The 14177-nt window shown below is 36.7% G+C and overlaps 1 protein-coding gene across 1 annotated transcript in view; it reads left to right on the forward strand.

Annotated features, from left to right (window-relative positions):
• Positions 1 to 14177, forward strand: part of LOC121731478 (ras-related protein Rab-37) — a 75899-nt gene that overhangs the window by 33964 nt on the left and 27758 nt on the right. The gene's annotated exons all lie outside the window — the stretch shown is intronic.

The raw sequence follows: 14177 nt of genomic DNA on the forward strand, positions 1-14177 counted from the left end.
TATCAGTTATAGCACGGCAAAGATGCGAACAATTTTTCAAGCCGACTTTAGCGAGCGTTGTATGTTCTAAGCATTTATATTCAATGTATACACGTATATTTTAGTTAACTATAAGATTAAACATATTAGAACAACATAATATTACAAGTAAAAATAATTACTCCACACTTTATACATTAAACTTTGGAAAAATTAAAAAATGGACTATTAAAATTATTACAATCAACAAAAAAATGTTGAACAGTTCGACTCCGCTCATACTTCACTTCACCTTGTTCCAGCGGCGAAGTGCGGCCGTAAAATTATTGAAGTGCTTTTTTGGAATTGTAATAATTTAAACTTTAAGACATACGAGTATACGCGGATGGTTGAATTTAGTTTGAAGCGTGCGTCGTTCGTAAAAATTTATTGCTTTGTAAACACACATTGTACATTGTTTTATAAAAAGATCTTTAATAACTATTATTAAGGTTGATTTTAGATAAATGTATACTTTTTTAAACACTTTTACTCGGCGACAGATTTTCGAGAGGTTTTGTATGGGACTGTGTATCTTGTATATTAGTGATCGAAGCACCAGATGGATCAATTTCTCACGATTGGATGAATGGAATCAATTTCTTTATACATTCAGGGTTAAAAACTCAGCATTTCCTTCCGTAGAGTTTCTTTAGCCGTATGGTACCTAGTTAATTTCTGCTTGGCAAATTCGCCTAAAAGTTTTTTACCACAACCATCACTTCAATATTGACTTTAAGGACAAAATGCAATAAAAAGTACAAAAACTTTGTAGTCTTCATTAATCATTCAACTTTATTACGAACTCCTTAGAATCTCGTCCTGTTAATATAAATTGTGGAACTTAGGGCCCGTCCCTTTTCGCAGTAATAGGGTCCTTCGCATCTTATCCCTGAACGGCCCTTTTTCGGAAATCAGCTAAGCATTTTAGCTCATTGATTTTGCGGTCCCAATCCCGGTAATCGAATAAAAGAGAGTGATTGTGGGATTTGTACCTACCGGACTCACCGACAGTTTGTTCGGGCGACAATGCTTGTACGTATATAATCTTTGCTGATGTGGAGAAGATGAAGGCCCTTGTCAGTAAAAAGTAATAAACAAATTCCCACGAAACTACCTATGCTGGCCGTTCAGAATACGACAAGCACTAAATGCGCGTTTTGATGGCTAGGCTAGCGTTTACAGCTACATATTTTTAACCCCCGACAAAAAAGAGGGGTGTTATAAGTTTGACGTGTCTGTCTGTCTGTCTGTCTGTTTGTCTGTGTGTGTATCTGTCCGTGGCATCGCAGCATCCAAACGGATGGACCGATTTTGATCTAGTTTTTTTTGTTTGAAAGCTGACATGACCGAGAGTGTTCTTAGCTATAATTCATCATCATCAGCCTGCTCAGTGCTGGACAATCAGGGTTTATCTGGTTCATGAAAGGCCGTTAGCAACTTGTAGTCGTTTGATTGGTTTTTTATTTCATTCTAGTTCGTGAAATTTGTGAATATACAATATACGTATACACATATTAATGGAAAGTTGACCTGGTGCTGCAGCATCAGCTGGTAATCAATAGGATATCCAACTCCTCGCCAACTTAGAGCAGAGGTTTCGTGTTTGGGCTCATTTTAATTGCGACAACCAGTAAGGGGATGCTGCTGCTGCAGCATCCCCTGGATTCTATAGGAACCGAGCTTCGTATGAGGGTTTCATGTTTGGACAGTTTGGACTCATATTAACGGCCTCATCGAAAAGGACATTGATAGATGGTAATCATGAGAATATGATTGTTGATAGGAATTATTCTGCACTATTACCAACACAAGTTTAAAAAGTATGAAATAAAATTAAATTAAGAAATTAAAAAAAACCCCCGCCAAACACCTTTAAAAAGTAATGAAATAATATTTACTGCCTTTAAGTTCAAATAATTCCTAACTTGTGTGAAGTAATATTTTAGTCCATAATTGTTGTCACGGTGTGTCGGGGGACCGCTAATGTAGATGTTTGATTTCACATAACATTATAGTAATTTAAGGATCAGTTCACAGCGAACTGAATGGAGATAATCAGCGACTTGGCGGTTGTAGGTTGTAGTTTACTTGGCGGTCCCCCGACACACCGTGACAACAATTATGGACTAAAATATTACTTTACACAAGTTAGGAATTATTTGAACTTAAAGGCAGTAAATATTATTTCATTACTTTTTAAAGTTGTTTGGCGGGGGTTTTTTTAAATTTCTTAATTTAATTTCTCGTAAAAAACGCGCGTTAGCATGCGTAGAGCCTGGATAAAATGTGTGTAGATAGTTGTAAACGCGCGCTATTGAAACGCGCAGCGCTTGTGATCTGAACAGTGAACATACTCAAAAAGTTGAGACATAGTTAATCCATTTGTACATAATATACATTTGTATATCGGTACGGTACGGTATCTATATACAAGCTTTTAAGGTAGCCATACACGGGACAATTATCGTAACGATTTATCTCCTCGATGTTAAAATCGAACGACAAATTGTACGTGTGTAGCAATATCGCAAACGATTTTACGTTCAAAAGATCGATTGGACGATTTTCTTGACGATCGATCGAAACGACAAATTGTCCCGTGTATGGGCACCTTTAGATGTAAGAGACATACAAAATATACATCAGTACAAGCTTTCAGATATAAGCAATATCTTAATTCCCACCTGGGTATTCTCTCCCATGTTTTTACAATGTTGCTATTTCCAATGTATTTAATCTAACAATAACGGCCCGTTAGCTAAAAGTTAACAATTATAAAGTTGAACTACAAAACTCGTCGACCGAATAATTAATATTGTATCGGTTCACTTCATTTTGTGTTTAATTAACAAACTTGCTCGTGATCCCCGAGAAGATGGACAGACCCCTTTCAGATACCTGAAACTGAAATAATTATAATAACAGTATACCTGTACAGTGTACATATAAAAGAAAGTATAATAACAATACCTGTCACCGTTATAATAACATGGAATGTGACCGAGCCTGGAGAGTTTAAATAATTTTTGACCACATCTACGAATAATATAGTTTTTATTATTCGTAGCATTATATAATATTTTTCAGCTTTATATGTTACATAACCAATGTAAGAAATATCTATTGCACACATGAGAAGAATTTCCCAAACATAGGACATGTCAAAAATGTAACAAACTCCTGAAATAGACCCGGGAGAATAATAGTTGACAGTGGCCCCAGGGGAGAATTTACGGAGTATGAAATTTTGTTTAAAATGTAACAAGTAAAAAGCGATGACATGGCCTATTTAGAAGATTGACGTAGATTAATTTACACTGGCTTTCCACTGAATCAAATGCTCAAGCTGATTAGTGGTGACCGGTTGAAGTATTTTTTGTCTGATGTTTAATGAGGAGGGGAACAAACAAGCAAGTCTTTCAGAATTCAGACTAGGTTTAGGTTGAGAATAGATACTAGATATAATTGTACGTGTCCTTCAATGATTGGGTTAGAGTTAGTCGTGGATGTCTTGATGTTCTGTGGCAAGGCTGGTGCTGTTGAAGAAGCAAGTTTAAATACAAGTCTTACATATATGCGGTGGAAATCTCCAATCCCCCGCAGGCTGCAGAATGAGCAGTCATTTTTTGGCGAAAAAATTTAACTCATCAATTGATTTTTTTTGCTCTACCTAAAATAGGCAGTCAGCAGTCTATCTTGAAAATATTATGATAAGTAATTTACTTCTAAAAAGTTTTCCTCCACCCACGCCAATATAAGCTTGATAACCACTTACCACATAATTTCTGCGTGCAAAACTTTTTGCGTAAAACTTACACAAACTTTTACAAATAAAAATTATAAAATTAATTTGCTTTTGTTCGTATCCTGCTTGAGTCTTTTGAGTCAGAGACCATAGTACGAACTCATCATTATACAAAATACTGCCCTTATAACAACTAACTTTTGAAACTCGATTATTAAAGGCTTACCAAATAAATACACGTCTGAAAAAGTTGACTTTAAAAGTAATTTTGTGCCTGTCAGACCGCCTTTTTGGAGTACGGATTTAAATTGCTTCACGCTGCCGTACTTTTGACCGCTTTCTGCTTTTTGCGCTATAAAAATACATCATAAAAATATAGTGTTCAAAACAAAAACAGGAAAATTATGAATATTGTTTATTGTCCACTCTACGGACTTTCTTATTATCACGTCATGGTCATACAATTCATATTCGTCATGTCATTCACAGGCATGGAGGTAGACAAAGGTACCAGGGACACAGCGGAAATAAGAATATTAACTAAACGTTTCTCGCTACGAAAAACGACGTTTTACTCATGCGGAAACGCCTTTGATGATTATACAGCGAGAGACGGGCTTTAAATAGCATTGTTGTATAACTCTACCATATTTCTGCTGTCCTGTTCTAAACGTAGAAACCTTTCATTATTATCATCGAGAAAAGTACAGGCAAGGTAAAGGAACGATAAAGATGTTTTACGAGAGCAAACATAAAAATATTTGGCAATCCCAATGGTAATTTATGTTAGAAAAAGTAACGTAAAAACTAAACAGAACACAAATAAAAGATCCCACAAACGTTACTGAACTAACTGTAAAAGTAAAGGAACTGTGTGCTTTAGGTTTTGCGCAGACGAGATACTTGTTATCGCGACAGGGGGTGTAACTTGTAGTAGCGTCTGCTTTTAACAGGAAAAAATGTGCTTCTATGTTCGGTCGTGGATATTTTTCAATTTTCTATAATAACTCTGTATTGAATATTGTTTTACCGTACACGTGTAGCGATAGACCTTTGCCTTATGAAATATTATACAATATCATCTCAATGTTTTTACCGTAGGGCGTAGAAAAACGTCTGGAAATGAATAACAAGTTGCTTTTACTTGATTTCGCTGACTTATCAGTTCTCAATTATATGTATGTCTATCTTACGTATTGAAATTTGAAACTAATACGTGAAAAAAGATTAACTGCCGCACTCAGAGTGGAACATATTTTATTACTTGAATGTAATAATTTTAAATTTTGACATAAGCCCCATACATTATCTGTCAAACTTGTCTGCAAACTTGATTTGCAAAGTACGTAAAAAAGTACGAACGAGTACGGCGGTAAGACCCAGCGTCAATGCAACAAAGATGCAGCCATCAAAAACGCGTCCTCGAAATAGTCTTTTGTAGTCCGTTTGCGCTAACCAAAACCCAGTTGTGTATTTAGGCCCTTCACACATGTAACTTATAACGTTAACTAAGCTATTTTATTCCCTTTCCCTCTGTTTTACTTGGAATATAAAATTTTATTGCGTACCGCCGTATTCAAAGAATATGTAATAAAAATATTTTAACCGTATCTGCCTTTCCTATTTCGTCCTTGCTTATCGTATCGTATAAAAAAATGCAAAAAAGGAGGAAGGCAAAATTCTTTCCTCCAATTAGTGTAGGTATTTGATTTTTTCTCTTTTTAACAATAATTACATGTTGCATCTAAATAACGTATATTAGGGTTCCGTACCCAAAGGGTAAAAACGGGACCCTATTACTGAGATTTCGATGTCTGTCCGTCTGTCTCCAGGCTGTAACTCAAGAACCGCTTTAGCTAGACTTCTGAAATCTTCACAGATTGTGTATATCTGTTGCCGCCATAACAAAAAATACTAAAAACAAAATAAAATTAATATTTAAGGGGGGCTCCCATACAACAAACGTGATTTTTTTGGCCTTTTTTGCTCTATATCAATAATGGCAACAGGTAGGTACTTGAATTTTTGTCAAAGTTCTTAGTTTTATGTGTTCTTTAATATTTAATAATAATATTAAAATAAAATAAAAAATTGAGGGGGGCTCCCATACAAAAAATACAATTTTGGCCTAATTTTGCTCTATAATGGTACGGAACCCTACGTGCGCGAGTCCGACTCGCACTTGGCCGATTATTTTTTTCTATGTATGTCTGTTACTTTAAAGTAAAGTAAGATGTTAAAATAAGTATTTTAGTTCCTCAGAAAAATTATAATTCCATCCTAAATAAAAGTTATAATAAGATTATAACTATTTTTAAAAGTTATAATATTAAGATTATAACTTTTATTTAGGATGTAAAATTTATATTTTTATATTTAAAGTAAGTACTTGAGTAAAATACTGTCAACAAAGTAAGTACTTTATTGACAGTATTTTACTCAAATTTTGCCCAACGAAGTCGCAGTGAGCTATCCGAAATGCCACGATCCTAAAACACATGACGGGGAACGCCGTGTCGTATTTTGGAATCAAACTTAATTTTCCGTTCAACTCAATTTTGAAGGCACTCCTATCTCGAAAATTAGGGAGTCGTATTTCAAACATCAAAAGAAATGTTAAACACGCCGTTTCATGTTCCTTTACATGTACCAAGTTATTCCCAAACTCGCTAAATATGGATTCTATTTAGATTTTAGATATAATTTAGTCTGAAATAAAAATCAGAGTACTCTTTAGGATAAAGGTATCAAGTTGCGTGGGTTTGGTAAATCGACCTTGAATCCTTACCGTCTCACTAATATGAATATTTATTGAAGGTCCTCTGTCTGTCATCACTCATCAGTCATGTGACTTTCCAATGTGCCGGACAGAGACAAGACGTAGACCTTGAAAATGTTAACTGCCGATAGGTTTGAAATAGTTTTTACTATGTCATCTTGTTGATCACAATAACATATTCTATGATGTAATTAATATACATATTATTATATAATATAGGACGAACGGACAAAAGGGAACGTTCGAGCGGACAGAGTGAATTAATTGTTAATGCGTCGTATCGAGGATACGGATTCGGATTCTGGACAGATCCGGGGGAACAAAGCGACCGCTGAGTCGGCAGTGCGATTTGATCGCTGGAACCTATGATATCCTGGTAGCTTCTCCTGAAATTAATATCACGGGATTTGCGTCACAGACCACGATATAAGCTTGCCATCGTTAGAAACGTTGTTTTGTAGTTTATAGGGGGCGGTAGCTAAATATGGCGAACTTCAACGCCAACGTCGAAAAAAGCAAGAATTGGTCTCTTTGGGTTTTTTTTCATCAGAATAATATAGCTACGCTACGCATGTGCTACGCCGTTTGAACGCGTAGCACATGCGTAGCTTTCGTGTATACGATTAAAATTAAACAGGGCGTAACATAACTAAGTGATAATACTAAGGGTGTGTATGGGTAGCGTAGCGTAGCTTCGGTAAATATAATCATTGTATAATATTATCGGAATAATAAAATTAGCATTGGTTTCATTGAAATGTGGCTTGTTACTTTGTTCTATGGTTAAAAGCAATAGATATACGTCGTTACAAATACTAAGAATATGACATATTCTGAGCAATCCCATATTAATATGTACATTATTCTGATGAAAAAAACCCTAAAAATTACCACTTAGTTTTGTTACACCCTGTATAAAGGCGAAAGTGCGTCTGTCTGTCATTTTATCCGACAGTGTCTCTGTCATCTTTGTCTGTGTTCGGTTCACATTCACTGAGCCGATTTAGATAAAAACTTGGCATAGAGATATCTTAAGTCCCGGGAAAGGAGTAACTATAATATTAACTCTTGTGTCAAAAAATTACAGTAAAATGTATGAGCGGGTAAGTTAAAAGTCCACGTAGGAAAAACATTAACGCGTTTTCCATAAAACGTTAAAAACTTGTTAAAATAAACAAATCGTGCGAGCAGTTAATTTCAGTTCATTGTGTATGCGACCCCAGTACGTGGGGCAGATACGATTGTACCCTAGACCCTACAACACTTCCCTGTCCCTACAGGGCGATTCCGACATGACATAGGGCTGCCACTGGTCCGGATAAAACCGGAGAGTCAGGCTTTTCGATGGCGCGTCCGGCTAACATTAAAGGCTTCTGTATTTCACACGCTGCCACAATGGCTAGAGGTCCGGATAAAGTTGCATAAGGTCAGGCTTTTTGATGGCGTGTCAGAATAAAATTGAAGGTAGTCCGGCTTTTTGTAGAGCTCTGCATCAGTATTTTAATATGAAAATCCAAATCATTTTTTTTTTTCTTTTTATTGTGCAGATAATTTGTGCGCGCGTTGTGGAGCCTATTGATATACAACTATTTAGTAATCTGTGTGTGTTGAAAGTTAGGATGTTAGTTAGCCTGCGTTTCCACCAGAGATGTGTTTTTAATATCCAATAGAATCGCCGCGCTGAGCGAGGTCACGGCAAGCTCACGTCAATGAAGCGATTCTATTGATTTTTTAAAATGAAATAAGGAGGCAAACGAGCAACTACCGTCGCCCATGGACACTCGCAACATCAGAAGAGCTGCAGGTGCGTTGCCGGCCTTTTAAGAGGGCTCTTCTTGAAGGTTTGCAGGTTGTATAGATCCGGAAATACTGCTGGTGACAGTTCGTTCCAGAGTTTTACAGTGCGCTGCAGGAAGTTACGCGAGAAACGCACAGTGGAAGACTGTTACTCATCAAGGTGGTGAGGATGGTATATTTTTCGCGTGGGACGATGGCGAAAAGTTCTCAAAAACACATTCCTCGGAGCACATCTCTGGTGGAAACGCAGCCTAACGTAGTAATAATTTAGTAATCTGTGTTATATTACTAATTACACCTAAAGGCTGCGTTTTATAAAAGTTCGTCTAAACCATAACTCCGGCTAACTGTTTATCCGGCTTTTTGGCGTTTTGGCAACCCTAGTCCCACGTCATGTTCCATATTCCCTCGCATAGATCATACAGTACAAAGTGACTTCGATTATACCACAGTATAATGGGTGACATCGCCACGAATTTATTATTTTCATGGCATGGAAATTTGAAACTAAGACCAAAGAGGGAAATGGTAACTTATTCTGGTTATTATATTATACAGGGTGTAACAATATAAATTTATAATACTTTAGGACAGGGGTGACTAATTAATTTCGCTCCGGGTCCGTTTTAAGAGGGCGACTAACCCAAAAAATCAAACATCGTCCTTCTCTCTTCACACTCACGCCCGTCTTTCATATGCCAGGTGAAAAAGGACGACGCGGATTCATCGCCAAATTAGTTTTTTCTCAATAACTCGATAAATATACAACATTTTAAAAATCCAGTAGGTCGGTTTCTCAATGATAGAATTTTATACAATGTGTTAGAATATTTACTTAGTTCAATGCACGGTTATGGCAATAAATGAAAAATTCGTGAAAATTAGATTAAATTAGATGCATCTTTGTGAATTTTTTAATCGAGAAAATTTAAAGATATAGTGTTTTTGCTCAGATTGAATTCTTGGAAATATAATGTAGGATCTAATTTTAGTCGATCCGGTCCGGATGCGGACCGCGGTCCGCCATTTGGTGACCCCTGCTTCAGGATGTGTATGAGTCCCCTATATAGAGAATAGAGATCACTGTAAAAGTAGCAGCGTTGAAAGAGTAACTTTTGTATGGGCAAATTCATGACGCTGGGGCGCTTGCCCATACAAATTACAAAAAATGAACTCTTTCAGTGCTGCTACTTTCAGATAAAACTCAATATAAGAGGACCTTTGATTAAAAGAAGGGGACATACACATTACACACTCTAAAGTGTACCACCCCACACTTTTTTTTGTTACATTTAGATACCTATCGTGTGTTGTGTGTATCGTTCGAAGGTTTTCATTTCTGCCGGCACTAGTGTTGTCTATATTTTTCTTTTAATAGAACCGGGCACAACATTGATAAGTTTCAAACGAGTTTCAATAGTATCGTTTATAAATTTCCACGGAAAAAAGTAGTTTTACTTTGAAATAACTTTACTTTTAAATCGTTAGAACTAGATTGTAAGAGTTAAGCTACAGTTTTTCTCAAAGAAAATCCTCAAGACGTGTTAACTTTCAATATCTGGTAGTAAATAAGGTTATTCAAACAGTTTATGGGAATTTCATTATCAACCTAAATAAATACAACCCCTCTTCACCCTCGTCTCACTAAAAATAGGTGGAACCACTGAGCCATATGGACTTAATCCGCTGGCAACGCATCCCTAGTCCCTACCTATAAACAGAAAAAAACGGATATTTTTGAACTGAAAATACCTTTCTTTCTAAAGTTACGCGTGTAAAGGGGCATAACTTTTTTTACAATTAAATTGGATTGTCAAGTGTTTATGGATGGATACATAGTAGATATGGTAATAGGGGGTAAAATTATTACTGCGCTTCCTTTGATCTCCTAGTATATAGTAATTCGATTATCCGGGACGCGAGCGATGAAAGGACATTCAGCGGCGCGTGCAGTATAAACAAAGAGAAATAATGTGTTGTGTACCAGTACAAATACCAGGGGCGCAGACTGGTGGGGATATCGAAATTCTGATCAACTTGTGTGATGTAAAGCTACACGTGTGGTTCTTCATGCCTCGTGCCAGTTCAATCATAATAATCGTTTGTCTCTCCGAGTTATGAACTCCTGTTATCTTTTGTAACACCTTGGTTAACTTTTTAAAGTGTCTTCTTCAATCCAGGGTCGAATTATAAAGAAACAAAATTAACTTAAGGATTTCTAAGACTTCTTTGGGGAAAATGTGAGGAATTTAATATAGGGTAAATGACCAGTACATTGGACAGAGCATAAAAACACAATATTTATTAAAGTTGTTTTAAAAACTGCCTGTTTTTAAAGTAATGATTTTTAAGAAAAATAGGTAGTTTTTAAAGCAACTTTAATAAATATAGTGTTTTTGTGTTCTGTCCAATGACTAGTACTGTCTAATCACTAGTCAGGTTCACCCTACTACATTTTTAATTACGCGTGGAGAACCTTGGAGATTTTCGAGATTTCAATATCGGCGTAATCAAAATTTCGATCTATCGCTAAAAGCACAAAGAATATCTCATTTCCCGAGTAACTCATTAGGCGCGACTCAAAGGATGCTCAGAGGAATATTACTTGTTCCAAACATCTGACGAGCTGCTGAAAAAGCTCATTGAGGCTTGGTTAATTAATAATTATATCTCGACATCGATACAGAGTTGCCCGCGACTATGCGCAAATTAATTTCCCTTTGATGTATCCAGTAACAGTATATTCCATTTGATATTTCCATTTCCACCACGTCCTCACAGAAAACCGGCGTGAAACAGCGCTTGCGCTGTGTTTCGCCGAGTGAGTGAGTTTACCGGAGGCCCTATCCCCTACCCTATTCCCTTCCCTTCCCATCCCTACCCTCCCCTATTACCCTATTCCCTCTCAAAAGGCCGGCAACGCACCTGCAGCTCTTCTGATGCTGCGAGTGTCCATGGGCGACGGAAGTTGCTTTCCATCAGGTGACCCGTTTGTTCGTTTGCCCCCTTTTTTATATATATAAAAAAAAAGGTATCCCCATACCAAATGTCAGCATAATCGGCTTAGCGGTTTGGGCGTGAAAAAGTAACAAACAAACGGACTCTCGGATTATATTATTATTACTATAATATTAGTATGGATCTTTGTATCATTTTGTACATAATTAAGACGCCATAGCCCATTAATCATTATACAAAACTATTCTCATATATTTTGCAAGATGAACTTACTAGTGAGATTTGGGGCAACGGGTTTTTTGATGACGAGTTTTTCATGTTCCAATCCGTTTCCTACTAGATTTCCCATGATTCATGAATCACTTTTTTGTAAATATATACTGAATACTGATATTATAAAGCTGAAGAGTTTGTTTGTTTCTTTGAACGCTATAATCTCAGGAACTACTGGACTGATTTCAAAAATTCTTTCACCAATGTATAGCTCAAATGTCCCTGAGTGCTATGTATGTACCACGGGCGGAGCCGGTGCGGACTACTATAGTACCTAATTTTAATTTTAAGTCAAGATTGTAGTTAATTATTGTAATTGAGGTAACCCGTTGTAATTAACTTTAATAATAAATAAATAATAATAATATATATAATAATATACTTACATAGGTATCATAATATAACCCAAAAAGTTAAATGGGGTATTTTATACCCCATAACCATAATAATTGACAGCTATCGGCCTCGATGTTCGACATAGAATCGCACTTCCACTAAGTGGCTTGTTCTGTCAACTACCGAACCGATTGTAATGAAATTTTGTATACAGATAGTCTAAAGCCTGAGAAAGGACATAGGCTACTTTTTGACTGGAAAAAAGGGTTGTAAGGGTCGTAAATTTGTTCAAAAAAATCATAATAGATGGCGCCGTGCGTCTTCTACATCGCGCTGACGCTTGCTCAAAAGTCTTTCTATAAGAGGTGGTATCATCTTACATTTAAGTCTCGATTTTTTTCGATTGTTATATCTATTCTACGGTATTAAATAACTCAGTACTTTATCTGTGCAGGCAGTGACGTAACCTTAAGACCAAATTTCACCAACGACTGTTAAAGTTAATGCTCGAATTATTATCACGTTAGCTGTTTCGTTTTTCATATGAATGAAAGAGAAGACAGGATATTTTAACAAGCTGTTAACACTAACAGACGTTGGTGAAATTGGGGCTAAACCTATCAATGATAAATAGTTTATGGGTAAAGTTGTGTAATTGGGGGGCTAAATATGCTTTAAAATTTGGCATAAAATATAAAGTTTAATATAAAAAATGAAGTACTTATTGTGTGCACACTGCACAGCTGTATTGATTTAAGGGGAACCAGGTTTTTTTTATAAAAGCTTTTGACACTAATTTTGTTGACATCGCGCGCTATAAACTGAAGTCCACGCGGACGAAGTCGCGGGCAACAGCTAGTATTACTATAAATGCGAAAGTGTGTCTGTCCAAGCCGCCGAACCGATTTTGCTGAAATTTGGTATTTGTGGAGGTACTTTGAGTCCCGAGAAAAGACATAGTATCACTGACCTCTATAATACACAGAGGTCAGTGCATAGGATACTTTTTCACGAAAAAATGTACGGTACCCGCGCGATAAATGAATTTTGGAGCAATGGAGCTTCGGGCGTTATCTATACAGTGTGTAACAAAAACTAATAATAGATTACGGGATACGCGCGTAACTGGATTGTGTGCGAGTTTAAAACTAAATTAGTTTACGTCGCTAAAAGCCGCGGTAATGTAACAATCGAATTAATTTTAGCGATGCAACGGAATAAATAAAATGCGGTGCTCGATCGCTCTGTGAAACAATTTAGAATATGTTATAAGTAATATAATATTATACAGGGTGTAACAAAAACTAGTGATAATACTTTAGGGTGTGTACATGTTCCTTGTAGAGAGTTCACTGTGAAAGTGGCAGCGCTGAAAGACCAACTTTTTTTTTTACTTTTGTATGGGCAAGGGCCCGAGCGTCACGAGTTTCCTCATACAAAAGTAAAAAAAAAAGTTGGTCTTTCAGCGCTGCCACTTTCACAGTGAACTCTCTACAAGGAACATGTACACACCCTAAAGTATTATCACTAGTTTTTGTTACACCCTGTATAATATTATATTACTTATAACATACTCTAAATTGTTTCACAGAGCGATCGAGCACCGCATTTTATTTATTCCGTTGCATCGCTAAAATTAATTCGATTGTTACATTACCGCGGCTTTTAGCGACGTAAACTAATTTAGTTTTAAACTCGCACACAATCCAGTTACGCGCGTATCCCGTAATCTATTATTAGTCGCATACAGTTACACGATAATGTGTCTATTAGCTTTTATAATATGTTTACTAACGTCATTATATGTTTATTATTAACTAAATTATAGCTTAAAGAGGGAGTAAAGTAATAATAATGATATAATAATAATAATAGCTTCAAACCACGTCAGTCTGGCCCCGTGCTAAGTACCTGAAGGACTTGTGTTACAGGTACCAGACAACGGAAATATTTTTAATACTTTTATACTATGCACAGGGAGACAATGGCTGCGGGCCGATCACTATGGAAGCGGACCGTGAGCAATAAGGTGTCAGAGTATGAGAAAGTGCGTGTGGCCGAGCTAGATGCTAAACGCGACGCGCTCAAGGCTCGACCACCTGTAGCCATACACTATCGTTATGTAGGAGGGGTACTGACTTGCGCTCAATGTTCTCGCACGTTTAGTGCAAAAATCGGTTACGTCAGTCACCTGCGAGCACACGAACGACGCTTACAATAGCCGTAGACCCAAAGTCGCTGTGGCTGAAATCGGTCAGGATATATATA

Source organism: Aricia agestis, chromosome 11 (assembly GCF_905147365.1).
Source record: "Aricia agestis chromosome 11, ilAriAges1.1, whole genome shotgun sequence".
Lineage (NCBI taxonomy): Eukaryota > Metazoa > Arthropoda > Insecta > Lepidoptera > Lycaenidae > Aricia > Aricia agestis.